Source organism: Protopterus annectens, chromosome 1.part2 (genome assembly GCF_019279795.1).
Source record: "Protopterus annectens isolate FY-2018-M chromosome 1.part2, PAN1.0, whole genome shotgun sequence".
Taxonomy (NCBI): domain Eukaryota; kingdom Metazoa; phylum Chordata; order Ceratodontiformes; family Protopteridae; genus Protopterus; species Protopterus annectens.
In genome coordinates, this window is record NC_056727.1 from 966,735,117 (window position 1) to 966,759,219 (window position 24,103).

The 24,103-nt window shown below is 39.5% G+C and overlaps 1 protein-coding gene across 2 annotated transcripts in view; it reads right to left on the reverse strand.

Annotated features, from left to right (window-relative positions):
* Window positions 1-23,789, reverse strand: part of HPCA (hippocalcin) — a 778,673-nt gene extending 754,884 nt beyond the window's left edge. For both annotated transcript variants that reach the window (XM_044059929.1, XM_044059928.1), the window contains exon 1: window positions 23,529-23,789. The gene's annotated coding sequence lies outside the window, so the exon portion shown is untranslated. The remainder of the gene's footprint in view (window positions 1-23,528) is intronic.
* Window positions 23,790-24,103: the final 314 nt, after the last annotated feature.

Here is a 24,103-nt window from a genome sequence, read left to right on the forward strand (position 1 = left end):
TTATTCCTGGAAGGGGAGGTGACAAGTCAGTTGCCCAAATACAGGAATACCCATAAACCCTGCAGTCACAGACAAGCTGCTAATACTGCCATACTCTTGGTAAACATCCAAGGGACTGCGGTGAGACTAACAGGTATAGTTCTGAATTGGTAATGACTGGCTCACAGACAGAAGAGAAAGTATTTCCTGGAGCATCTGTCCACCTTTATGTAGTAGTATGCACCTTGAATATCTATCAAGCACATCTGGTCATTCTTCCTCAGTAATGGAAGAATGGACTGAATCATGACCCTCCAGAATTTTGTTTGCTTCACAAACTTGTTCCAGTGACTTAAGTCCAAAATTGGTCTTAGATCCCTGTTTTTCTTTGGCACTAAAAAAGAATCTTGCATAAATTCTGGATCTTCTTTGGTCTGGAAGGATCTCTTGGATGACTCAATTTCTTAGAAGCTTCATTATTTCTGAAGCAGTTTCTTCCCTTTGAGGGTGGAACAGTAGCAATTCTTTTTGGGGCACAAAGAAAGGGTGTGGAAGGGAATGAAATATCCTCTGGTTATGATTCTCTGCACCCATTTGTCTTGCATGATGGATATCCAGATTTCTGGATGCAGGGATAAGAACCTCCCAACTGCTTCTAGAACAAAGCAGTTGAGTAACCATTCAGGAGTGCTAGAAAGACATCTCCGAGAAATGACCCCTGAAGCCTTGGTTTTGCAGGCCACCTCTGCCTCTTGGGTGACATCCATTATAAGAGTTTCCCCCTCTGCCTTGGTGAGCTCCTTCTGCAGAAGTGTCAGGTGCAAAGACTTAGGATTTACAAAACCAAATTCACTTTCCTCCCTTCTGGTTTCTGGAGAAGTTCCTTTGAGGGGTACAGAATTTGATCCCTACAGCACACAGAGATTTCCCATCTTTCTCACTTCATGAGATAGTCTCTCAATTTGGGACCAAACAGAGTTTATCCATACTACAGGCATTGACAAAGGATGTCTTAAAGTGTTCCACACAATCATATAGCCATATACAGGCATGCTTTCTTATAGAAATAAATGTGCCAGCTGCTTTAGACACAACACCAGAGCATATCCAGTCAATTCTTAAAGACAAGATGCATAAAAGCATAGAATATAGGGTAGCCAACTGGGAATCAATGGATTTTCTCTGAAACGCAGACAATGTCCCTGGGAGAGATTTGGTGATTTTCTTTTTCAGCTCCCTCTGGAAATGAGGGATGTGTGCCAAGTAATTAAGTGCTCTCACAGAAAAAGTAGAGGACGTGTAGGCATGCTTCCCAAGTCTGTCCAATGCATGAAATTCTCTATTTGGTGGATAGACAAAGGAACTTTCTTCCATAACCTTCTTCTTATTGGCTGCAGCCACTAACCCAGAATCTACCACAGGATACTTTCTCCAGTGGGGGTGGTCTTTGGGAGAAACCACTTGTCAAGGTTTTTAGGAATAGGCTCAGCTGTGTCTGGCTTCTTCAGCACCCAGAAGGAGATCATATCGATCCTCTCATCAGCCAGGGAGACTACCAAAGAAGTAGAGGGGCCAGAACCAAAAGCCTCAAGAAAAACTGGTTCCTCCAGAGGACCAACCCCTTTTCTGCCTGAGAAGTTCAAGAATCTCTCCAAACAAGTCGTCCTCAAGGGGGGATCTGGGAGAACCTTTTACCATATTAAAATCAGTATTGGTGATAGGGGAATTCCAGGTGTCTCTTTTACACTTGTGTTTCCTGTGAACCTCATCTGTGAGTTTTTCAGACGAAGACTCAGAAAATGACATTGTCTTTCTCTTGGTTCCTTGAAACTGGTTGTCCTAATGGGACAAGGAGAGTAGGCTGCAGACTTTTGGCAATCCTATGGGGGAGGGTTGTATCCAGTTCCATAAGGGTAGACCTCTCTCTCTCTAGGATAGCAGAGTACTCTCTCGAAAGCCTCAAATGCTGAAACTGACATGGATCCAGGGAGCCGCACTGTCAGATCCAAAACTACCAATGGTTTGGCTCTGAGACTTCAACAGCTACAACAGAGTCAGAGCCAACTTTGTCAGAGAACTCATCGGAGTCAAGGAAAGATGGGGTAATGGCTCCAATGCAAAACTGCCATGAGCAAGAGTCAATTCCAGGGGCTCGAATCCAAGCGTTCAGATTGGAGAAGAAGCCATTAAGGACTGAGGGGAAAAAGTGGTTGTTCCAGATCCAACAGTACTCAGAGCCAGGAGTACCCCCAATTGGATTTGGGTCAGAAGTAATCTCCTCATCATCCTGTTCACATCATCTTAGGTGAGGCTATGGGAAGATCTAACTGACCTCAGAAGAGAATTTGAGGAAGATGGACTGGAGGGATAATGGGATCTGTCCTGCAAAATTTGAGATCAGAGCTTACTAGAGATAGGATACAGAAAAAATCTAAGTGGTGTTATGGATCCAATAACTATCATATCCAAAAAGAGTTTTGGCTGCGAAGGTCTAGAAATCTTAGGCACTGAAGCCAATGAAGGTGGTAGATCTGGAGATCTGTTTTTTTTGCTGATTTTGATCTCTCTTTGTCTGTTTTTCTTTTTTTTCTTTCTGTCTCCTTTTTCTTCTTCCTGGGTTCATCAGACCCCTTTTTTTGAAGAAGATGTAGAAGGGGAAGAAGAAGCAACCACAGACTTCCCTGATCCCAAAGAGGGTTTCCCTCCTGTGGTAGGCTGAAGGAGACCCATGAGAATGAGATTGTTCCTTGTTTCTACAATAGCTTGCTGTTCAGAAGTCTCACAGATAGAGCAAGCAATGTCTAAATGGAAAGGCTCTAGGCGATGCACACACTTATGTGCATCCAAATTTGGTAGTTTGTAGGAGCAAGGTATGCATTTTTTTTTAATCTGGAAGGCTTATCTGCTATCTTCATGGACAAAAGAGAGGGGAAGATAAAAAAGATTCCAGAAAGATAAATTACCCTAGAAAAAAACAATAAACTATGGTATCTATCTATCTATCTATATATATATATATATATATATATATAGACATATATATATATATATATATATATATATATATATATATATATATATATATATATAGACATATATATATATATATATATGTGTGTGTGTGTCTATACCTATAGCTATATCTATCTATATACATTACTAATTTTTTTATTAATGAAACCCCAGAATCAAGCAGGAGAGAAAGAAAAAAAGGGGGGGGGTGGGGAACAATAAGCATAAGCTAAGGAGAGCAGGAGTATGTGATGTCCCCACTCTAGGCCAGTAATCAAGGAGCCTGAATCATAACCTTTGGCACTGGAGATGGGTGTTCACTTGGAACAAAATTAATACATCCATTATTTCCAGATGCAGTTCTCTGCATCAAGCAAAATTTCCCTTAAGAACACACAAGGAACATTGGAGTCCATGGGCTGGTTTCTGTCTTTCTCTCCAGATCCCCAATAAGACTTCCCACTGGCATATCAGCAGAGTTGAGTCCTCAGCCGAGAGTCCAAGCCAAATCCTCCAAAACTCTCTCTGTGAAACCAGTGCTTTGTGTGCCTGTTCCCAGCAGCTGACACACACCACACTTGGAAAGGTCGGCACAGATTTACCAGCTATGCCCCCTTCTGCCCAGAATATAAGGTAAGTACTGCCACCAGACACTCCAAAGTCAGCTACTCTAAGGCTCTTACAAGAGTATCCAATTATACTGAGTGAAATTAATATTAATACAAATGATAGTGTTTGACCAGTGCAGTAAGGCTTTCAGGAGTGACCACAGTGTGTCACCATATAGATATAGTACCCTCAACAGTTAAAATATTCCCAAAAAAAAAAAGTTTAAATACATTTAATAATAAATAATAAAAGAACATGAAAATACTAAATATTTACTTACAATAAACACCAGAGTTTCACTCACAGGAAATATTAAAATAATATAGATGAATAGATTCACACGGATAGAGAAAAACAGTATTTAACTAATCTCACTATATTTTCCTGACTGATCTAAAGAATTACTATTCCCTGGTTCACTTACTAGAGCAAGGCAAGATTAAGTAGGTAAGGGGTCCTTATTTGTCAGGTTCCAAGAACAGACTGCTTTGAGACTTCTCTCTCATCTGGTATTAAAACATAATTTTTGTCCTAGCTTACATAATGACATCACATACCTCTGGTCGTCTGACTTCTGATTCCCATGCTACCCTCATTGCTAGAAACTGAAATTGAATTTAGCACATACTTGTTACCATACACACAGATAGAGCTTTGCTGAGATGTGTCATAGCGTGTGGAAGCTATAAAACCATAAAACACATCCAGTCTTCCTACAGGAGGTAATAAACCATTCTCTGGCATAGACATTTATTCTCTGGCTGCAATCAGAACTGTAAGATACACTCTTTATGGCCTAAGCCAGGTAATTCAATTTCAGGATTTTTTTTTAAAGTTAGCTGGGGCTGAGCTTAACCTCTTCTCTGTCAGTTTCCTCTGTTAAAACACGTACATTTAATCAGTTACAATACAAACATGACTCACTCTTGGTACATTTTTTAACACAAGCAGCTTTACAAATACATTTTTCAACACAAGCATCTGTACAAATCAGTTTGATATACAAATTATATATAATTATTTACAAAATTCCAGCTAGCTGTGCTGGCATATGTTACACATCCACTGCCCTACTTCTCCTGAGCCAAGTTGGTGTCAGATCTGGAGATCTCGTTTTTGCTGATTTCGATCTCTGTTTTTCTCTCACTATGTCTCCTTTTTCTTCTCCCTGGGTTTATCAGACCCCTTTTTTTGAAGAAGAAGAGGATGTAGAAGGGGAAAAAGAAGCATTCATAGACTTTCCTGATCCCAAAGAGGGTTTTCCTTATGTGGTAAGCTGAAGGAGATTGTTTAGAATGAGCTTAATCTTTCTTTTTTCAATAGTTTGCTGTTCAGAAGTCTCACAGATAGAGCAGGTGATGTCTAAATGTGATGTCCCTAGGCAATACACACACTTATCATGTGCATCCAAATCTGATAGTTTGTGGGAACAAGCTACACATTTTTTGATTCTGGAAGGCTTATCTACTATCTTCATGGGCAACAGAGAGAGAAAGATACAAAATATTCCAGAAAGATAAGTCACCCTAGAAGAAAACAATAAACTATGGTATCTATCTGTATATATATATATATATATATATATATATAGGGATTCGAAACTATAAAGTCAAATGTTCAAAATGCCGAAACCTCATAATCACGAAAGTAAAATTTGCAAAAGTAAACACACCATATGCCACACAACACATACACCATCCTACCCACACAACAACAAACAAAGAAAACGCACTTGGGCTTCAGGCCAGTTATTTTACATTAAGAAGGTTCGTGGACTGCACTCTTGTGGGAGAAGAGGCTGGACTCTGCCCTTCTGAGCTGGGAATTTTCTGGTTAAAGGTTTATAGTGCCTGAATATTTGAACTGTATCTTACTGAAATTGGTTCACCTTGTTTGCTCTAGCATAGACTAGATCCAGGCCTACTGAATCTAGCTTTGTTTATATACTTGTTGTTTGTTTGCTTGTTATTTCCCTGGAAGCTAATTCACCTAATACGCAACTTCTCAGCGCTTCTGTGGATCACTAGTGATATCTGCATTGCTTACTGTACTTATTTCCTTGTTTCACTTGAAAGAAAGTTACTGTTTGCCGTTTTAGCATTTAGTTACTTGTATCACATTGCACTCAAGTTACCTGGCACTTGCTCACTAAAGCAATTATATAAGTCAGCACTAAAAATTAAAAGCACTACACCCTCACTCCCCACTGGCCCTTGTTTTCAATTAAGGATTTCCCAATATTATTCTAGCATGTCCAAAGGTCAGTTGTCAATCTCCTCTCCGGTCCAGCTGGTGAATCTGGGAATCTTGAGGCAATGTTATAACTGCCTCATGTACACAGACAACCCTCTCCTCCTCCCACATAACACAAATACTTGCGAGAGATGCAGCTATTTAGCCAAACTGGAGTCTGAGCTCTCTCAACTCAGGACTGGCAAGACCAGACAGGAGGAGAAGGCAACTACACACACCACAAAACCAGCCTCACATAATGCTACCACTCCACTGAATCAAACACATAAACACACAAAGACATACTGGAGGCTCTGAGTAAAATTTACCTAAACAGCAGAGGCCTCCAAAGCAGACACCCAAACAACTGCTACCTCAAGACACCCCACAAGCAACACATAAACCACAAAAGCAGTGTGCAAAGCAGTCACAGCCCTTAAGGCCAAATACAACACCAAACATACTTGTCATAGGTGACTCCATAGTCAGACACACTGACGTCCCACTCACCAGGCTGAACAAGGAGAGGGTCACAGTAAGCTGCCTATCGGGCGCTAGAATCCGCCACATAACACAAGCACTGGTCACTCCACAGCAAGTACAAATATGACACAGTCATTGTCCATGCTGGTGTGAACGACCTGAGACGCACCTCCCTGGACTGCATGAAAAGAGACATAGAGGAGCTCTCTGATTATGTAGCCCAGGCAGGTATGACCCTAACCCTGAGCAGTATCCTTCCTTCACCAAGAATGATGCCACAATATAGAGACAAGATGATCAGCTTTAACAATTGGCTTAATGTCTGGTGTCATTCAAAGGGGATCCAGTGTCTGTCTGCCTGGGATGACATGCTTGACAAGCCACGCTGCTTCGCAAGGGACGGCTTGCACCTGTCACCCCTGGGATTCCGGATATTGGCTAAGGCTCTTGCCACCCCCATAGTGCCTTTTTAGGCAAGGCTCAAATTCTAAACCTACCACCCTAGAAAACAAAAATGGGAAGAAATTGAGGGTAATGCTGCTCAATGCCAGAAGTCTAAATCTCAAAATGCACGCACTCGAGGCCCTTCTCAGTATGGAGAACATCGATGTCTGTGCTGTAACTGAAACCTGGTTCAAGGCTCCTGAGAGCACCCCGGCACTATTAGGTTTTACCTCATATCATGCCCGCCCCAAAACCCGGACCACTCCACAAAAGGAGGGGTGTATCCATATTCATAAAGGATACTCACACCTCCAGGTTGGTGGCAACGCATGAAGCTTCGGAAACCATCCAGGTGCAACTAACAATAGGCAAAACTGCTCTACAAATTGTAGCATGCTACAGGCCACCCTCTCAAACTCAGGAACCCCACACAGCCTTCCTGAAGACACTGGAGGGTATAAATGTATCTCCAAACACCATCATATTGGGTGACTTCAACTACCCGAATATAGACTGGGAACATTACTCAAGCCCTAACTTTCTAGCCCAACGGTTCCTGGAGTTCATAAATTCAAATGCCATGGAACAGCTAGTCACTGTTCCCACGAGAGGAGAAAATATACTAGATCTCATTGTCACAAACATGGGGACAAAATGCTCCACACCGGAAGTATATCCCTCATTGGTGAGATCTGATCATAAACTAATCTCACTGGAAATCCACATCCCGCCCCACCCCAAACAAAAAGACCATAGTGAAGAACTTCTCTAAAGCAAACTTCACACTACTCAAGACTGGTGTGGTATCCTTCAAGGCCCCTGAGTCAGAGGAAACCACAACCCAAGCTGCGGAAGCCCTTACAAATGCCTTCTATGAACACCTCCAGGACTGCATGGATCAGGCAATCCCAAATAAAACCAAGACTCTTTCCACAAAGGGCAAACGTCCAGTCTGGTGGACCCCAGCCATTAACAAACTTTACAATAAGAGGAGAAAGCTATTACATGATAGAACAAAATCCATAAAAGGGAAGTCACCCCTGATCATTATTAGTAAAAAATACGAGCACTCATAAAATCAACTAAGGCCAATTTTGAGAGAAAAATTGCCATGGATTCAAAGGACAATCATAAGGCCTTTTTCAGCTATGTTAGGAACCTGGGTGGAAACTCACAGATATGCTCAGAATTAGTCCAAAATGATACAAAAATCACTGAACCCACAGACATTGCCAACATACTGGCAGACAGGTTCAGTGCAAACTTCACCCCTCTCCCCTAAAGGAGAGATAACTATCCCAGCCGAGTGTAGCCTCCCGGACATCTCAAATGCGCAGGTGAAAGCTGCTCTCTCTAAAGCTAAAAACACAGCATCAATGGGACCGGATGGTGTCCCCGGCTGTGTGCTACACGAGCTAAATGAGGAATTAAACCCGCACATAAGGCAGCTGTTTAATCTCAGCCTTACCACAGGATACGTGCCCAAGGAGTGGCGTACGGCAACTGTGGTCCCACTCCACAAAGGTGGCCTCACGGACCCTGGTAATTACCCCCATAAGCTTAACAAGTCTAGTCTGCAAAGCTATGGAGAGGATCATAATGGAGCTCATAAACAAAGATATAGGGGACTTGCAGACATTGGACCCGACCCAGTTTGGCTTTGTCAAGGGAAGATCATGACTTTTGAACTTGGTCGACTTCTTCGAAATAGTCACCAAGGCCATTGATGAGGAAAGGCAGTCCATACAGCCTACCTTGACCTTGCAAAGGCTTTCGACACAATACCCCACTCGGGTATTGTAGAAAAACTTACCAGCTTAAATGTAAACCCATATGTCACAAGATGGGTTGCAAACTGGCTTAAGGACAGAACCCACAGGGTTAGAGTTGCTGGCGCTGTGTCAGACTCCAAGCCGGTCACAAGTGGTGTCCCACAGGGCTCGGTCCTTGGCCCCTATTGTTTGGCATCTACTTCTCAGAAGTACAGGCCAACATGGGAGGACTTTGGCTGACAAAGTTTGCAGATGACTGCAAACTGGGCGCCATAGTGGAAAGTGCATCGGACACTGATATCCTTCAGAAGGGACTCACGGAAACAGATAGCTGGTGCCAGAGCCATGGCCTGAAGTTAAACGCCAAAAATGTATAGTCATACCCTTCGGGAAAACAAGGTAACCCCAAGCTACCATATAGGTGGCAATCCACTAAGCACAGAAGAGGTTATCAGGGACCTGGGGACCCAGGTTGACAGTGGCCTTTCTTTTGACACTCACATTGCTAAAGTGGTTAGAAAGACCTTCTACATTGCCCACCTGATCATGAAGGGATTCACATCCAGATCTAGTGAGGTCATTGTTCCCCTGTACTCTTCACTTATCAGACCAATGATCGAGTACAATGCCCCATTCGGGATGTATCTCACCCGACATCTGCAGCAATTGGAGAGACCCCAAAAGTTCCTCACCAAAAGGATAAAGGGACTCCAAAATCTGTCATATGCTGCCAGATTGAAGAAACTCCAGCTCTATTCAGTCGCATACCGTCTGCTCAGAGGTGACATGTGCCTGACATACAAGGCCATGTCCAACCCGGAATTAATGGACATGCTCCACCTCAAAAAATCCAAATCCACCAAAACCACTAGAGCAAGCGACTTAAACCTTAGCACGGATATAAATATGACGTGCTGGAGGGATAGATTTATCACTCAGAGACTCCCTATGCTGTGGAATAAAATCCCGGTCCATGTGAGGCAGAGCACCTCGCTGACTCTGTTCAAGAGAAATCTAGACCTGTGGATGGGAGATCGTAGGTTTACCCCGGGAATCATCTCTGGGTCACTGCTGGACAGAGGCACAACAAACTAATGGGCACAGTATTTTTTCATATAAGGGGTGGCGTAAGCCACAATAATTTGGGCTAGGCTTATAAATGCCTTAGGGCAGATAGCCTAGTATAAACCTATGAACCTATGAACATGAAAACACAAATAAACAAACCTACACTACAAATAAGCAGGGGGCAAGCCCCCCTGCACCCCCATGTAAAGAGCTGCACCCCCCACACCCCCGCTACTTATATATATTAACTCCGAGATTGCACCAAACTGAAAAAGACAGCAAACTCACCAATAGACACTCTACAGTCCCCTCGCACACACACATGACATATATACAAACACCACCACATTTAACACTTAAACAGTCATACTTTTACCTGCTATTTCAAGATTATAAACTGAAACCATCTATATATAAATATATATATATATATATATATATATATATATATATGCATATATATATATATATATATATATATATATCATATGGGTTCTGGACATCGAAAGAGCAAATGACCGAAACCCAAATGGACGGGCATACATACGCGAAAGTGCTTTTCACCGAAGAAGCACTTTCACGTAGGTATGCCTTTTGCCGAGGCTGTCTTATGGTGCAGATAAGGGAAAATTCCCTTTTCCCCACTGTAGTGTGGTCTCGGAGGGAGAATATTAAAGTGGGGGTGTGTGGGGAGCACAGCCCCCCACAATGGGGGTGCAGGGGAGGGCAAAGCCCTCCTTTCTAAAATGTAAATGTAGTGTTTTATTTTATTTTTTTTTTGGCAACACGCTTTAACGAAAGCGCTTTTTCGATAAAAACACTTTCGTTAAGGTGTGTTCTGTTATTATGGATTCGGACATTTGCTCATTCGAGCAAACGTCCTAGATCCATATCTATATATATATATATATATATATATATATATATATATATATATATATATATATTTCTATATAGATACATATATATATATATATATATATATATATATATATATATATATATGGGTTCACTTCAATTCACTGAACTTTCAATTCACTGACTTTCATTTCACTGACACCATTTCACTGAAATTAATTTCACTGAAACTTCATTTCACTGAAAGTTCATTTCACTGACAAGTATTTTTACAAAGTAAATGGAATATGCCCCCTTCCCCACTGTAGTGTGACCCTGGAGTTAGAATATATAGTTAGGGGGGGTGGGGGGTGCAGCCCCCCACTTACTTTTCTTTTACTAAGCAATATTATATCAAAACGTAAGAATATCATATGAAATGTGGGGCTGCCCATACTGCCAATGTGGGGCTCTGCCCCACACCCCTAACTATATATTCTAACTGGAGGGTCGCACTACAGTGGGGAAGGGGAATATTCCATTTTATTGCTAATAATAGTTGTCAGTGAAATGAAGTTTCAGTGAAATGAATTTCAGTGAAATGGTGTCAGTGAAATGAGAGTCAGTGAACTGAAAGTTCAGTGAACTGAAGTGAACCCATATATATATATATATATATATATATATATATATATATATATATATACACATATAGCTATATATATATATCCATCTCTCTTTCTCTCTCTCTCTCTCTCTATATATATATATATATATATATATATATATTTATATGCATGGGTTCACTACATAATCTCGAAATTTTGAAATATCAAATTTCAAATTCCCGAGACAAAGTAGCCGAAACCCCTAAATACCAAAAGACCAGAAGCACGAAATTCAAAATCCCGATGTTCAGAGATACTGAAGTAGCGCTTCTGGTGTTGCAGTTTGTTGATGGATAGGTGGAAGTTCAGGTAAGTAGCTATGTGTAAATGTGTTGGTTAGGGGCTTTAGTGTGTGTCAGTGTGTGTTGTGACTGATGTGTGTGTGGGAGGGACTGTAAAATGTGTGGGTGTGAGTTTCCCTTGCGTGTCTGTTTGTGCGATCTCAGAGTTAGTATATTTAAGTAGGGGGTGTGGGGGTTGTAGTGTAGGATGATATGTTTGATTGTGGGGGGAAGTTGTGTGTATGTGTATGTGTGTGCTGTATGTGTGGTGTATGTTCGGTATTTTGAATTTCGCGCTTCTGGTCTTTTGGTATTTAGGGGTTTCGGCTACATAATCTCGGGATTGTGAAATTCGATATTTCAAAATTTTGAGATTATGTAGTGATCCTCTCTCTCTGTGTGTATATATATATATATATATTCATATACATACACAGATGTATCTATACCTATATATATATATATATATATTTATATATATATATATATTTATATATATATATATATATATATATATTTTTTTTTTTTTTACATATATATATATATATATATATATATATATATATACATATATATATATATATATATACACACACACACACACACACACACACACACACACACACACACACACACACAATCTATATATTGCTACTTTTTTATTAAAGAAGGCCCAGAAAGGAGCAAGACAGAGAAAGAAAGAAAACTGGGTAGGGAACAATAAGCATGAGCACTAAAGAGAGCAGAAGTACAAAAAAGTAACAAAATATTAGCCCAAAGAAAAGTACTTATCTATTTAAAATATTTTTCTTAAAATATCTATTTAAAATATTTTTCTCGAAACACAATCGTAAGTACCATGTTTACTGCAGCAAACAAGATCTGAGGCAGTTCACTCTCTGTACAGGAATTATGGGTAGGATAGGTGACTGACCATAATTTCCAAAGCTTAGAAGTGTCCAAAGCCAAATCCAAGGTTGGATCCAAGATCCATACATTGAAGAATAGACAGAAAAGTCAACCTCGGCTCTACTAGCAAGATACAAATGAATGACAACTCGACCCACTCTAGAGAATACTTATGAATAGGAATGTAACTCATAAGCTGAGTTTTCAAATTAGCATGTTTCACATGTTATAAGTGACAGCAGTTAGCCAAGATGAACTATAGATTACACTAAATAACGCATTAAGACACTTGACCAGAAAGGGAAAAGTTAGGAAAACTGAGAAATACATCAGGGATCACAACAGAAATATGGCAAAAGTATACACTGATAGGGATAGAATCTAGGGTCAAAGGACACAAATCTAAGAACATAGAAAGTTGGGAACAAAGTACTTGAACCTACAGGCAGATAAATCTACAGCAAATCACATTAACTTACAGGCACAGAAACCCAGGATAAAAGCACATGGAGATACAACAGCAACCTAGGGGCAATGTTTTTGTATTATGGTTAGACAGGCCACAGAAATATAGCATCAGGTTACAGCAAGGGAGTTAAATAATGGACTGCCCTCTTCTAAGAAGAAAAGTGAGCAACATGCAATAACCTAAAGGCAGTATAACCAGGGTGACAGTACAGCAAATATAACTATCATAATGCTCCAGAAGAAGCAATAGCTACTACCATAGAAGTCTCTGTATGAATACAATCAAAAATTAAAGCCTAAAGATTACATTCCTAGGAAAAACACAGCACAAGGACAATATATGAAACACAAGAAAAAATTAATGGATTTCAATAACTGCTTCCTACAAAAATGCAGGAAAGGACAACAGACACACAAAAAAACTCACGGGGATAAAGGGGTACAAAACAGTATGTCTAGTAATTAGAGACATGTACAGGAACTAAGATGCACAATGGAGCAGGGACGGAGGTCAATCTGTGATATGCCAAGAAGCATATCTTTACTGACAGAGTGATAGATGTTTGGCATCATCCTGCAGAATGGCAGAAACAAAAACAATGGCAAACCACATCCATAAAAGCAGACGGGAAAAAATCTTGAAATTTAAGTGTCAAGTGTGTCGATAGATACTACTCAAGCAAACCTGGAAAACATTAATGACCCTAGCCCAAATTTCCAATTATACCAAAGCACTGAATGGTTAAATGACTTGCTCAAGGTCATACAGTAAGCAAATGAAGGCTGACAGAATCAGACCCTGAGGCACAGTAGCTTGTTAAGAACTCATAAAATTAATCCCCTGAGCCAATTGCCAGAGAGGAAAAGTTGTGAAGAACCTGAATATGTCAGGCATCTGTATCAGCCTGTCTTCTTCCATCTCCCATACAGTCTACACTTTTGTCAGTATAATAGGCTATAACTGAAGTAGAGGAATACATGGATACTTAAAGTCAGTTAGCTCCTACGGTTGAAACAGGTTAAAACATGTGCTGAAGGTGCAGGGAGGAGTAGATAAACAGAAATATGTTAATACTTGTAGTGCTCAGTACTCTATTATAATGATATTTGGAATACTGTGCAACATAACAACGGCCATATCTGATGCAAGCGTATGAATGCAAGACAACAGTGCAACATAGTGCAAACAGGGCAGACAAGGGGCTTAAGTACAAACATACATGAAAAAAAAGCAGCAGGAGTTTGATCTGGTCATCAATTAGAGTAAACGTGAATTAACAGAGCAGAAAAAAGTAAGAATCTTTGCATGAAACAAACAGAAGCAGCAACAAAAAATCTGCACTAGTGAAAAAAAAACAGTTTAATGATCATGAACTGTAAAAAGTGGTAAGGATAAACATTTGTAAGCAGTATCGAAAACACAACAAACATATAAAGTTGTGGAAAGAAGGCAGTACACTCACACCTCTCAAGTGTACCTCATTTCGAGGAACGTACCTCATTTGGGGTTTTAAAAAGTTCATGTTCCTTAAGTTCCTCAAAGTTCCACATCGAAAGAGTCTGTCACACATTCAGTGTTAGGAAATTTTTTTAAGTGAAATCCATGGTAAATAGAAATTAATCATATTAATCCATTAAAGGATCTTTTTTATAAGAAAAAACAGCATATTTTAACCATCCTAGTTGAAGTTGTTAGTAAGCCATTAGTATGTGTTTCACATTTTGCCCATTTGTTCCATATTATGAAGGTGAGTGTTCCTCATTTTGGAGCTGGAAGGTTGAGGGCTATGAGTACACTTGTTGTTGTGTCTTTCGGCTTATCCCAATTAGGGGTCACCACAGCGGAACTCCGGTCCGCTAATGTTTGGTAGTGGATTTTTACATGACGAGTTACCAGCCCTAACGCACAACCTTCAACGAAGGCACGCCCATTCACGCATGCCTCCACACAGAAGACGCTCTAGCTGAGAATCGAACGGGACAACGTCTTGCTGTGAGGCGACAACGCTACCGCAGCACTACCACGTCTAGAGCTATGAGTACACTAAAGAAGGAAATGTTTACCAAGATAAAGGGAAGTCAATGGCATATGGAGACTGGATGAGCCCAAAGCCTTTTTCCTGCAAGCCATATCTGCAGCATCAGTGCATTCAGAAAAAGAGTCTACTCCTGTCTAAATGTTTTTGCTCACAAACAACACCTTTCAGTAATCAAATTTGTTTAATGCTTCAAGGCTTACCTTGTACTGCCACACCTACTACATACTTTAAAGGCACACCCAGCAAGCTTTGTGTCTGCCCACCTGTAATAACAGAGCTCCACATGACACACCACTGGCTTATGTTTTCTGACTTATGAGATGAGAAACACATCTTTTTTATTGCACATTTAAAACACATTTATCAACAGCACAGTCTTGCTAAGGATATGCTAGATTTATGACTTAATACCAGCTGCTGCTATGGCGAATGATCCCAAGATATTCTGTCCTTTGAGAGACAACTGATCTTATTTTAACACTTAGCGCTGAACTATGACAGGCCCAAGAGATACGCAATAGTTTGCTGCTGGCTTTACCTGAGCTTGTGAGTCCCTCGGAATATCACGATAGTGATGGTAATTTTTGGAGGTCTGCCCCTCCCCCTCCCTCACTCTAGCCAGGAATACCCAGGATTTCCCCAATAGTATAAATGACAAATGATGATCTAACTACTACATTCCTGTATTTTTTTTATATAAAAATAACAAAGATTAACTAATGCATTTATTTTATATGTTGTCAGGAGAAATATTAAAGGGAGACCTGTGACAATAAGTACTTTTTAGGTACCTTTGCTATATCTCTGGTCTATGAAGAGAAGACAAGATTCTTCAGTGGGAAAAGGAGAATTATAGAACAATGCCACTTCCTACCATTTGGTGACTATTAAATCTCCACATCCAGTTCTATTCAAATGTATAAACTTACGCTGCTAAAACTTCTAAAATGAAATTACTTTATACTAATCTATGCATTATTTTATCCAAAGACTACCTACTACCCCTTCGCTATTTCATACTGTTACTATGTTATATTCTCACTCAATAAAATGTTGAGAAATCTTTGCAAAACATGTCAAGTCCTGTAAAGCAATTATATAATATTCATTTTTCTATTTTTCCACATTCAAGAAAAACAGAATATGTTCAAGCTTCAGAAAGCAGTAGAAACTTTTTAAGGTTAACAGCATATACTTTGTGGATGTTGTACATTAAATGTCTGTGATGCTGGAAAAAAAACCTCTAGGGAAAGAAATAATATGATGTCTTTAATTGCACCAACTGAGACCTTTACAAAAATACCAGCTCAGACTTTTGGACTGCATGACCCCTTTGTATGAAGCCAACAAGAACAACAACATTATTAATAAGACCAATAACTGTATTATTATTTATCAGTTGAATAAGAAGCATTATATAACTTACATGAATCTTGCCTAGTACCTTGAGCTACTAGTTTCAGTGTAACATTTGTTTTGTTTCCATACAAGGCACTGTGCTACCATACCTTTCCACTGTCCACAACTTGCCATAATGCCAGATTTTTCCCTCGTGTTTTTAATTTGCTGTTTTTTTTTTTTTCCTCTGGCATATTATTCAGGACTGCAGCCACCAGATAATAACAAGCATTTCAGTTTCAGACTTCATATTCTTCAGTAAATTCATGCTAAGTCAGCTTTCTAAGAATATTTAAAAGCTCTCCCTGATTTTAGCCTTTATCCCATCATCATTTCTGGCTTTGTCCAGAATTCATCAGCAAAGAAGTTGAGAGGTACAATTACCACTTTTTTTTTTTTACTGTCCCCCAGCACTAAATTTAAAAAGGTGCACATTTTGCTTTTTGAAAAACTCTAGTCTGTTAATTCATAAATACACCAAGGAATATTTTCTCTCTCTGCATTTCATCAAAAAAAGAAAATCATCTGTGTTCCAACTACAAGTTGGCATTTATTTTCTCTGCATGCATAATCAAAGTTTTCCTGTACCATTTCTTATGATTCTCAAAGTTCCAGCGTCCTCTGCTCTACTTCTCCTAACCTACTTTCCATAACCTAGAGCAAAAATAGCACATCCTGGCACACCTCTGTGCTTGTACCCACTGCAGTGTCTTAAATATGCTTTATTCCTGCACAGCACTGGCAGGCTGGTGAGCTTATATACTGCACAGTCTGACAGCTTACTAGCTGGATCAAAGCCTGAACTTGGTGCAATTATGTCAAAGAAAGAGCAGAACAAGAAATTAGAAATGCATGCATACACATAGGATAAATAAATGTATGGTCTCTTGTAATTAAAACTTAAACATCACTGTACAGTGTAGGAACAATACTTAGTATTACCTTAATTCTGTGAGGCTATTTCGGGGGGGGGGGGTAATTTCAATTTACATAAGGAAGCTGAAGCATTGTCAAGAGGGACTAACCAGGAAACTGGTGGACTTGGCATGATATCGGTACAGTATATCTAAGGTGTGGATCAGAAGGGAAATGTGTACCTTGTAATGTAATATCCAAGTCCCTGATCTACAGCAAAAGGCATGACAGTCTTTTCTTCCTTCTTAATAACCTGAAATCCAGGATGCAAATCACATCAAGTACTACAGACACTTGATATTACTGCATGTTTTGTCCACTACTTGCTTCAGATATAAGCAAAGACACCTGCCACACAACTGTTCACAACTGTATAAATTAAGACAACACAGAAAATGAACATTAGCAGCAAAATTTCATGTAAAATGTCACACTTAAGAAATTACATCACTTCAAGAACTCTGAATGCAGCAAAGTTTTTAGATTTGTTTTCCCTGGTAATCTCAACTAACAAGGACAAGGACTGCACACATATGTGCTTGCGCACGCGCGCGCGCACACACACACACACACACACACACACACACACGCACACACACACGCAGTTCATATTAAACACTCAGCAGTGTTCAGATACTGTAGAACTGCTGAATTGGATATGTGCACAGCTGAAAACCCTACTGTGCGGAAGGACAAGGCAACCTTATTTGGCATCAATGTGTGCACCATGGATCTTAATGGAAAGGGGGGTCCACACCTTTGAAGGACAAAATGAAGAAAGGAAGTAAACAGGAAAGAAAGAAAGATCAACCATTCCATTAATAGTTTATCATTTTACAAAGAAAGGGCAGGTGTTGATAAATGTGCCATATTGACATGTCTAGTAGAAACTATGGTTACAAATGGCAACAAAGACCTTCCACACCAGAGCAGGGAAGTAACTGCAGATGTCATGTTAACATGAACAAAACCATGAGCATTACATGTCGAAGATTCTATGAATAATAACAATAGTAGTAATAATAGCGTGACTGCTCTGATTGGCAATGTTAAGCCTGGCCAATAGCCTGAGGTCAGAATTAAATCCTGTGCTTTGTGTTTGTGAAGAAAAACATTAACCATTATGCCAATCCAATAATAACAATAATAATGATAATATAAATTAATACATAAATAACTGAAACTTGGAGAAAGCAATGAATTATAAAGATCAATGAGCCAAAAGAAAGATTGTCAAAACATATCACTGTTTCTTACAATCTCAAAATGCTTCCTTGCATTGTGTGTGTGTGTGTGTGTGTGTGTGTGTGTGTGTGTGTGTGTGTGTGTGTGTGTGTAAAAGCCCCTCCCCATTTTGCCTAGAGAAACAAGAACAGTCAGCTTTCAGTTAGGAGCAATATGATGGTAGGATGCCAAGAAAGTAGAACAAGTATATTAAATGTGTAAAATAAACGTAAGGTTAAGGAGAAGATGCTATGAATACTGAACATACTGTTGTACTGAAATGACACTACCAGACTGTAGAAAGTAACGACAAGCAATAAGTGGTGAGAAATTAAATTCAGAAGATGAAAACCATTTCAGCTCAACTTAGCTGCAAGAATATTGAAATATAGTGCATCAAAGTAAAGATGATATGAAATCTATCTAGCATTAGTGAAAAATTGTATTGTGATTTGAATATCACTTTCTGTTAATTATGTAGAAAAATGTGTGACATTTAAAAATATGCAGAATGCATCTGCTCTCTTGATAAATAACTGTAAAATACTGAATCAAAGCTATTAACAGCGCAATCCCTTGTCAAACCAAGAACATCATTTTCAGAAATGATCAATTGGTGCAGACGGCAAAATGAGACTAGGAAGTCTACTACTATGTATATGTAATATACACGAAAAATAACTCTTTCCTTAAAGAAATACACCGTTGCATCAATAGGATACATTTGGACATTACAGATTTATTTATAAAAATCTAAAATAAATATGTAAAAAAAGAACAGCACAAATGCTGGCTACCATATCTAATGCATTTCTCCTGCTGCAGGGGACCTAGTGCCCCTGGTGTTTTTGTACTTCACAAGCAACCTCTCTGTGTCATAATGACCATGTTAAACATAACAGACTGCAGGAGACGAGGGAAGTCTTTGCACATGAAGTATGAAAATGTTGCATTACCCTATGCCTCTTCCATTGTATATCTGTGGTCTGGATGCTGAAAACAAAACAAAAAAAAAAGTTCCTGCCGAGAGAGAATGCCAATATCATCCTCGTACTGTTGATCTTCATGGAGAGAACTAAAGCCACACAGAAGCATAAATTAAAAGATAAAAAATTCCAAGAAGAAGTAAGCAGGAGCACACCAGAGGCAATGTTAACAAAGTTTTTACAGAAAAACAGAGGCATAGCAAGATAATCCTTGTATTTTGAAAGTGAGATCCTAGCAATCACTTTGTAAGGGAGTAGTGAATTTCCTATCCACAAAAACTGAAAAATAACATTTCTGCACGTAAAGCCTGACTTAGTTCCTTTCTTTTTTGCTGCGGCCAAAGCAAAATAATGTGCTTTAATATTGAACAGAGTGCAATGTCAGCATCATTTGCTTTATTCTTCTCTTGTATGAATTAATATTATTACAGATTAACATCATCAAGGTGATTCTCCATCATGCAACATTGCAGAGCAATCTAGTCTGCATCCTGCTAAAATGAGCACTAGTTTAATTTTGAAAACTCAGCATCAAAATAAATTTAGGACTAAGAATTTAGAGCACAATATTACTTAGAAAAATGCACTATTATAAGGAAAACAGTACATAAGATTAAATTTATTATGATACAACCTAAGTTGAATAATCAAACCATAAACCCAGATAAAATGCTTGGTTTTGTTGGTTAAAATGAGTTACTGTAAAAAACTGAAGGGAATCACATGCTTACATTAGATAGCATCTACTTATAAGCATGCTCCAAACTTGGCACTTGAACTAACAACTGCACTTTTAGCTTAAGTATGGTCATAGCCGGTTTTAGGCACCCTGGTCCTGGGGGGGGCCCCCAACCACAGCAAGTTATCTTATCTTGATATTTTGTAACATGTCTGTCAAACCAACAACAGCTAGTACAGCAATCTTGTATACTTAATAAAGTAGGTAAGTAATAATAACTCATATTTATCTCCTTCAAAATTCAAACATCTTTAGTTATAGTAACAGCATTTTGTCAAGTAACAAGCTTTACAATTTCATTAAATATTTTACCAGTGACATAATGCCCCAGCCTAGGTTAAGCCCTGATGGTGGACATCATCTTCACTAAAATTAACAACATAGCCAGTTTTAGGTACCTGCAATAACTGTGGCTGGAGGGGGCCCCTTAATCATCAGTGACTGTGTAGGGGCCCCACAAAAACTGCTGTTGGTTGGGGAAAAATGAGGAGAAAAAATGTATTAAGTTTCAATTATACTCTTTAACCTGAACAGGACTGTGATATGACCCTATTAGGACAAAGCTGTAATGAACATAAGCAAAGTAAGCACTACAGAGATCAGCAACCCAGGGTGACTGATCTCATTGCAAACTGTGGAGTTTAAGAAGAGCTGATGCTTCTAATCTTCAGAAATGATTTTTACTTCAAGGTTTTTATTCATACTGGCAGAACAACTGATATTGTAACTCAAAATCTTTGCTGAAGAATTCTGTTCAGTGATAAACATAATAGCATAATAAAGTCTCAAAATGAGGAACACATTTTATATATTACTCTAATTCATTTAAAAGTTACTATAATAACACATTTTGCATCAACATGCATTTTTAGACAATAAGTATAAAACTCTGATGACTGGATTTATTGTGACAGAGCAAAATTATGAGACAAAATCAGGAGTATCTGTGAAATCAGGGATAGTGATAAGTATTCATTTACTCCTCACTGAGGTAAAGTGACTTATCTCTGTTGCTGTTTGATGACTGCTAAACGCAGTCACTGATCTTGTGTAGTAGTACTAGTGTTGTACAATGTACTTGCTGAAATAAGTACAAAATTAGCATTGCTGTGATGTGTGTGTGTGTGTGTGTGTGTGTGTGTGTGTGTGTGTGTGTGTGTGTGTGTGTGTGTCTGTGTGTCTGTGTGTAAAAAATATCACAGATTTTTATCAATGCACATATCCAGTAATGCCAGAACACAGACATTATTCTTCAGGGTATCAATAAAAATGTAGCTAACAAGTGATTATATTTCAAAAGTAAAGCATAAAATATATCACAGAACATTCAGACACTTAGATCTTCTAGGAATCTGGCTGGTGGCCCCCACTCCCTAAACTGTATAAATGGATACAGGAGGCTCCCTTAATCATCCTTGACTGTGGGGACCCCACAAAAGCTGTTTTTGGTTGAGGAAAAATGACGAGAAAAAAAGCTTTCATTTTCTGATTGCACTCTTTAGCCTGAATGGACTTATGATATGACCGTTAGGATAAAACTGATAATAGCCTTTGTCCTCAACCACAAACATTCTAAACCATCCCTGCTCAGATGTTTGTGTACAGAAACTTACTGTAGGTTATGTGGGTGCTGGGGATTGTGTGGTCATCATTTCCTTTACTTTTCTAACAGACCTCAGAGGTATACAAAGAAGGTTACTTTAGCTCCTGTAGGGGCAGTGTACTGCCTGGTAGCAGCAAAGTAGAATACATTATTGCAGTCATTATTTATTTTCACTTTCCTCACAATCAAACATCAGGCACATATACAGCTGGTTGCCTTTGGGGTTAGGATCGAGGAGTTAGTAGGCATGCTATATATATGTATTTCAGCAGTCACTTAAAATACATGACTGTGGCCATTTGAACCTCTGCTTTCATCCCAATCTAACACCAGAGGGTTGCATAGGCAGTGACTGTCTTTTTGGGAGGATTAGGGAGGCAGGCAGTATTCCTGTACATGATCTGTGCATCCTCACAACAACTGACTTGTTAATTTATTTTGAGCTACTATTTTTGTCAAATTTTAATTTTAAGCCTTGAATACAACTTGTCTTCATTGAAAAAAAAATAAGACTGAAATTCTTTTTTCTTACTCACGATTTTTGTTTAGGCCACTTTTGGATTAAAAGGTTGGGAAATGCTCTGGCTTCTGGGGGCACCGGCTTAATTGAGTTATTTCCTAAATGGTTATTACTGTGCTCTCTTGGTCAAGAAAATATATTGAAAAGACGGAAGGAAAACTAAAGCTGAACAGCAACATTGAATTTCTTTCCTTAATCATCATTTCTGTTCAAGCCATCATTGGGTAAAAAAATAAACTTAAAAAGCACTTTAGAGCATATATAAAGTTATGGCTTCTTGAAAAAGCTGAAGAAAAAAAGGTAAAATGTGAGAAATGGAAGAAAAAAAATTATTGTGCATAAGTGGGAAGCCCAACATGGGGGAAACAGAGGGGAAACTCTGGAGGGTGGGGCTGAAACAGTAAGCAGTGTCTAGGGTTCCATTGCACATTAGTTCTCCCCTGTACATAGAGTTGCTGTAATGTATCCTTGTTACACCTAGATGCCAGTGACTGTAAAATGTCCCTTTGTGAGATGGGCCGACACAGTGTGGTATGTATGCCTGTTGTAATAAGATCATTGTAGCTACAGGTCAGTCTGTGTGTACTACTCCTAAAAGCCTGCAGCATGAACTAAAAAGATGAATAGAAGTGGTGGCAGTGACAGGACGATACTTAGACTGAAAGTGCCCAGGGGGCCCCCAACTTAACATTTGCTGGGGGCCCCCAAAATGCTTACACCGGCCCTGAGTATGGTAATGTATAGTCCCTAGCACAGGAGGAAGGGGCACAATGCCCCAAGGTCTGGGTGCTCAAACAGTTACTCAGTGGTAATGAGGAAAGCTGCTCTATCTCTAAAGGTAGGGTCAGTATCTGATAATAAGCAAGATTACAGTAAGTGTACTTCAGTCTGGGATGCTGAAGCTGAGAGCCCTGAGCAAATAAAACAATAACTAGAGTAATTCACACAACCCAAGGGTGAGTACAAGCGCGCATCACTGAGTACAAAACGAGGAGGGATCCGTGATCCCAGCATCACAAATACAAGTGGGTCCTGGGAGTGAGCACCCAGTTTTCTGTAACCGAACATTTCACAACATGGACAACAAATTAAATGTTTCCACAGACCGACGCAATACCACATACTGCACAGCAGCAGCACCTGCATGTGTGCGGCTCAGAATCTCAGCCAGACAAAACACGGAAAAGTAAGGCAAACCCGACCTCAGTTCTAGTTCTCCTGCACATTTCCCTGATAACATATCTTAAAGCAACACTTCAAAAATACAGTTGGGTTGCAGACACATCTCTATTATTAACAGCGGCGGCACACATCTGGACGCATTCCGTCGGTAACAACTCACCTGGGTGTTTCTAGTGTTGATCCCTTAACCCTGCTGCTGCCGCCGCTATCCGTGACTGAACTTGGATTAACAGTTTAGGCACAGCCTTTGCAAGCCGGCAGTGCTTATCCACCAAACACTGAAATGATACTTCACGCACGATTCAAGCAGTACTTCTGCCCTGTTTCCTCTGATGCAGTGAAAACACGTTAATACCAGACAGAGTGACAGAGATGTTGAGATGGGAACATGCGCACACCCCGATTAAGGATGAGAGTATAAGTCCGGTACTTGAACTATATACTCAGACCAGATGCTTAGACACCAGGCGGGTGGGCGGTACCAAAACGAAACGGAGGGGTGCACGTACCGCTGATCTGATAAGCATTGTTCGCCTGTATCGTAGAAAGCGTGCTATGCTTAAAATGTAATTCGGGCAAGTATAAAGAAATATGTTATCTTAATCCAAAAAAAAGATGGCATGATTAGTGAACTTTTACCGAAGTACCATCAAGTATTTTCTTCCCAAGCCCCAGGAGTCTGTTGCAAAAGTGTGGTGCTGTCTAGATGGGAATAGTTTATTTAGAGAACAGGAT